Here is a 6265-nt window from a genome sequence, read left to right as displayed (position 1 = left end):
GAACTTGAAGGAGATGCTTGGCATGTATCAACGTGCTTCAGGTCAGTATGTTAGTTACGCCAAAAGCAAATTTTATTATGGTGGAGATAGGCAGTCTCGTGCTATTGCTATTGCAAACTTTATGGGCATGGAGAGGGCGCATTTCCCGGATAAGTATTTGGGAATTCAATTGAAACCTGGCATTGTGCGTCATATTCATGTTCGTCAGGTAATGGAGAAGATTATGGACAAGCTGGCAGGTTGGAAGGGTAAGCTATTGTCTTTTCAGGCCAGGTTAGTTTTGATCAAATCAGTTATTTCTAGCTATTTGCTTCATTCAATGGCTGTTTATAAATGGCCATGCACGGCCATCAAATCTGTTGAGAGGGCCATTCGCAATTTTTTGTGGTCTGGAGATGCTGAGAGGCGCAAACACTTCACGGTTCTTTATGATGTCTTATGCCTTTCAAGACGGGAAGGTGGGCTTGGCCTGGGCTGGCAGACTAACTTCTATGCTGAAGTTTGTGCGGTGATCTATGGTGCTGTTGTTGCTCAAAGATGGAATGTGAAGAACTTATGTGTCAGATCTGATTCGATGAGTTGTTTATATGCTCTTCAAAAAGACGATTTGCCATGGCAGCTAATGCAGAAGTGGAGAATAGCGAAGAGCTTTTATAACAATATTAGCTATATTCATAGCTACAGAGAGGCTAATTTTTCAGCGGATGTCTCGGCCAAACAAGCATGTTTGTTGGCTGAGGAACATTATGAGTTTTACGAGGGTAGGCCAGGTTTTATTCATTCTGTTGAATGGCCTGGAGAGGTTTACTATCGTTTTTAGGCCTTTTAGTGTGCGGCCTTTTTGGCTTAGCACTAAACTAGCCGGATCCTTGTACATTTTCGCTTTTTAATTCTATTTTATTGACCGAGTAAAAAAAAATTGCATTTCTACAAATTAGTTTAGGGGAGGAAAAATCATTCACCAGCTCCGGAGGCCGCATCTTGCAATGGCCATGCCCAAATGAAGCTTCTTCGTGACAGATGATGCAATATGGGTCTCCGGCATTGGCCTTACTCACGTGGTTGTAAGCCAGTGATGCCAATAAATTCGATAAATCGCATTTGGCACGCATAAATGCATGCCAAAGCGTCGCGGCATTCGCTTCCCGTAGGAAATGCAAGGCAAACTTGCATTTTCTTCTCAACCAACGTCCCTTCCCTATATATGTCTTATTTGCATTTCTACAAATTAGATTAGGGGAGGAGAAATCATACACCAGCTCCCGAGGCCGCATCTTGCAATGGCCTTGCCCAAATGAAGCTTCATCGTTTCAAATGAAGCTTCATCGTGACAGAGGATGCAATATGGGTCTCCGGCATTGGCCTTACTCACGTGGTTGTAAGCCAGTGATGCCAATAAATTCGATAAATCGCATTTGGCACGCATAAATGCATGCCAAAGCGTCGCGGCATTCGCTTCCCGTAGGAAATGCAAGGCAAACTTGCATTTTCTTCTCAACCAACGTCCCTTCCCTATATATGTCTTATTTGCATTTCTACAAATTAGTTTAGGGGAGGAGAAATCATTCACCAGCTCCGGTGCCGCATCTTGCAATGGCCTTGCCCAAATGAAGCTTCATCGTTTCAAATGAAGCTTCATCGTTACAGACGATGCAATATGGGTCTCCGGCATTGGCCTTACTCACGTGGTTGTAAGCCAGTGATGCCAATAAATTCGATAAATCGCATTTGGCACGCATAAATGCATGCCAAAGCGTCGCGGCATTCGCTTCCCGTAGGAAATGCAAGGCAAACTTGCATTTTCTTCTCAACCAACGTCCCTTCCCTATATTTGTCTTATTTGCATTTCTACAAATTAGATTAGGGGAGGAAAAATCATTCACCAGCTCCCGAGGCCGCATCTTGCAATGGCCATGCCCAAATGAAGCTTCATCGTTTCAAATGAAGCTTCATCGTGACAGACGATGCAATATGGGTCTCCGGCATTGGCCTTACTCACGTGGTTGTAAGCCAGTGATGCCAATAAATTCGATAAATCGCATTTGGCACGCATAAATGCATGCCAAAGCGTCGCGGCATTCGCTTCCCGTAGGAAATGCAAGGCAAACTTGCATTTTCTTCTCAACCAACGTCCCTTCCCTATATATGTCTTATTTGCATTTCTACAAATTAGATTAGGGGAGGAGAAATCATTCACCCGCGCCCGAGGCCGCATCTTGCAATGGCCTTGCCCAAATGAAGCTTCATCGTTTCAAATGAAGCTTCATCGTGACAGACGATGCAATATGGGTCTCCGGCATTGGCCTTACTCACGTGGTTGTAAGCCAGTGATGCCAATAAATTCGATAAATCGCATTTGGCACGCATAAATGCATGCCAAAGCGTCGCGGCATTCGCTTCCCGTAGGAAATGCAAGGCAAACTTGCATTTTCTTCTCAACCAACGTCCCTTCCCTATATATGTCTTATTTGCATTTCTACAAATTAGATTAGGGGAGGAGAAATCCTCCACCAGCTCCCGAGGCCGCATCTTGCAATGGCCTTGCCCAAATGAAGCTTCATCGTTTCAAATGAAGCTTCATCGTGACAGAGGATGCAATATGGGTCTCCGGCATTGGCCTTACTCACGTGGTTGTAAGCCAGTGATGCCAATAAATTCGATAAATCGCATTTGGCACGCATAAATGCATGCCAAAGCGTCGCGGCATTCGCTTCTCGTAGGAAATGCAAGGCAAACTTGCATTTTCTTCTCAACCAACGTCCCTTCCCTATATATGTCTTATTTGCATTTCTACAAATTAGATTAGGGGAGGAAAAATCATTCACCAGCTCCGGAGGCCGCATCTTGCAATGGCCATGCCCAAATGAAGCTTCATCGTTTCAAATGAAGCTTCATCGTGACAGATGATGCAATATGGGTCTCCGGCATTGGCCTTACTCACGTGGTTGTAAGCCAGTGATGCCAATAAATTCGATAAATCGCATTTGGCACGCATAAATGCATGCCAAAGCGTCGCGGCATTCGCTTCTCGTAGGAAATGCAAGGCAAACTTGCATTTCTTCTCAACCAACGTCCCTTCCCTATATATTTCTTATTTGCATTTCTACAAATTTGTTTTTGATCTTGGAGCGGATTCTGCTCCTGGCCCCGATGGATTTACAGGTTCTTTCTTTCGAGTCTGTTGGAACATTATTTCTAGAGATCTTTTTAATGCTATTGCAAACTGTTGGGCGATGAGGAAGATTCCTAATGGCATTAACTCTAGTTTTATTGTGCTCATTCCAAAAGCTAATAAGTCTGATGCTATTAAAGACTATAGACCAATTGGTTTAAGCAACTTCTTCTTCAAAATCATTACCAAAATTATGGCGACCAGACTTGGCACGGTGTTGAACAAATTGATTTCTGAAGAGCAAGTGGCGTTTATGAAAGGAAGAAACATTCATGAGAATATAGCCTTGGCCTCGGAACTGATCAATGAGATTAGCGTTGAACGGAAGCATGGTAACGTTGGCCTTAAATTGGATATAGCCCAGGCTTTTGACACGGTGAGTTGGGAGTTTTTGGTTGAAGTTTTTCGTCAATATGGCTTTTCTGATGCATGGTGTTCGTGGTTGCTGAGTATTCTTAACTCTGCCCGTATATCTATTATGATTAATGGTAGCCCTGAAGGTTTTTTCAGTATCACAAGAGGCCTTCGTCAAGGTGATCCTCTTTCACCTTTGATTTTTGTTCTTATTGAAGATGTTTTGAGCCGCAATCTCTCTAAGTTGTTTGCTGCTAGAAGTATGCATCACATGGTGAGTAAGAAAGGTGTGGCTCCAACCCATTTACTCTTTGCGGATGATATTCTTATTTTCTGTAAGGGTAATCTTCATAGCTTGCGGAACTTGAAGGAGATGCTTGGCATGTATCAACGTGCTTCCGGTCAGTATGTTAGTTACGCCAAAAGCAAATTTTATTATGGTGGAGATAGGCAATCTCGTGCTATTGCTATTGCAAACTTTATGGGCATGGAGAGGGCGCATTTCCCGGATAAGTATTTGGGAATCCAATTGAAACCTGGTATTGTGCGTCATATTCATGTACGTCAGGTAATGGAGAAGATTATGGACAAGCTGGCAGGTTGGAAGGGTAAGCTATTGTCTTTTCAGGCCAGGTTAGTTTTGATCAAATCAGTTATTTCTAGCTATTTGCTTCATTCAATGGCTGTTTACAAATGGCCATGCACGGCCATCAAATCTGTTGAGAGGGCCATCCGCAACTTTTTGTGGTCTGGAGATGCTGAGAGGCGCAAACACTTCACGGTTCTTTATGATGTTTTATGCCTTTCTAGACGTGAAGGTGGGCTTGGCCTCAAGAAGTTAAATGATGTTAATAGGGCCATGCTTATGAAGTTGTGGATTTCGATTCGAGACTCTGATAAGACTTGGGCTAGATTTTTGAAGGCAAAATATTTCAAGGTCAATGGCAACTTGATTGATTATAAATTGGGTTCCTCGGTTTTCCCTGGCATTAGATTGGTGCATAACTTTGTTCAAAATCACACGCGCTCAATTATAGGTAACGGTGCTAATACTTCCTTATTTTTTGATAATTGGTGTGCTGATTTTTCAATTGCTCAACGACTTGGCATCACAACAAGAGGCCCTAATGATTTTAAGGCCAAGGTGAGTGATATTATTGTTGATGGCTCTTGGGCTATTCCTCCAAAGACTAAAGAATTGATGTTACGATGCAATATTGATGTTGATAATTTGCCTCTTATTGGTGGTGGAGATGATTATAAAATTTGGGACTTGGACAGTAAAGGTGTTTTCACTGTCAAGTCAGCCAAGGCTGCTATTCGTGGGCCAACTGAAATTTTGCCAGCTGCGACACTCTTTTCTAAAAGTGTTATACATCCTACTTTGGGTGTGCAGTATTGGAAGCTATTTTATAAACAGTGTTGTGCCTCTGATGATAATGTTATGAAGAAGACTGGTAGGGAGATGCCTTCTATGTGTCGTTTATGTAGAGAAGCCTGTGAGGATGTTAGCCATATTACTTGGCATTGCAAAATTGCCAAAAGAATCTGGAAGTGGGCAGCTGAAATTTTCGTTTTGACGCCGAATGAAGACCTGGTGGTCTCCTACAAGGCTGCAAAGGTCCGGAGTCGAATGATTAAAGATCTATGGCTGGTTGCAAATCTTGCAATAGTCACGGAGCTGTGGAAGATGCGTAACAAAGCTTATTTTGAGAACAAGCAAATTCGTTGGCTGGAGTTTAAAGGTAGAGTTCATCAGGTAATTCGTGATAACTCTATTAGATTGAAGGGCCATATGCATAATACTTTGGATGATTTGCGTATTGTTAATTTCTTTAGAGTGACGCATAGATCTTGCGATCACTCTAACCCAGTTGAAGTTACTTGGAGCCCACCAAATCCTGGTGAGATTATGATCTGTTGTGATGGTGCATCTCTTGGTAATCCGGGGCAAGCTGGTTCTGGTGTTGTCTTCCGTGATTCTAGCTCGGTAGTCTTGGGAGTTCTGTGCGTTGGCCTGGGCTGGCAGACTAACTTCTATGCTGAAGTTTGTGCGGTGATCTATGGTGCTGTCGTTGCTCAAAGATGGAATGTGAAGAACCTATGTGTCAGATCTGATTCGATGAGTTGTTTATATGCTCTTCAAAAAGGCGATTTGCCATGGCAGCTTATACCGAGGTGGAGACTAGCGAAGAGTTTTTATAACAATATTAGCTATATTCATAGCTACAGAGAGGCTAATTTTTCAGCGGATGTCTCGGCCAAACAAGCATGTTTGTTGGCTGAGGATGATTATGATTTTTACGAGGGTAGGCCAGGTTTTATTCATTCTGTTGAATGGCCTGGAGAGGTTTACTATCGTTTTTAGGCTTTTTAGTGTGCGGCCTTCTTGGCTTAGCACTAAATTAGCCTGATCCTTGTACATTTTCGCTTTTTTTATTCTATTTTATTGACCGAGTAAAAAAAAATAACATTTCTACAAATAAGATTAGGGGAGGAAAAAACATTCACCAGCTCCCCAAGGCCGAATATTTCCAAGGAGAGACCCAAATGAAGCTTCATCGTGTTCCGTCAACTTGCAAATTACAAGAATGAAGCTTCATCATGCAAAGCCGGCATGCAAATGAAGCTTCATTGTGGACTTACACAATTGGCGCATAAAGATGTGTCAACTGATGCCACGCCAAAAAGTGCTCTTGCTCTCACCCAACGTCCCCTCCTTATATATGTCTTATTAGC

This window comes from Papaver somniferum, chromosome 11, assembly GCF_003573695.1.
Source record: "Papaver somniferum cultivar HN1 chromosome 11, ASM357369v1, whole genome shotgun sequence".
NCBI classification, from domain to species: Eukaryota; Viridiplantae; Streptophyta; class Magnoliopsida; order Ranunculales; family Papaveraceae; genus Papaver; species Papaver somniferum.
The sequence above is the reverse complement of the archived record's forward strand: the minus strand, read 5'-3'. Positions refer to the sequence as shown.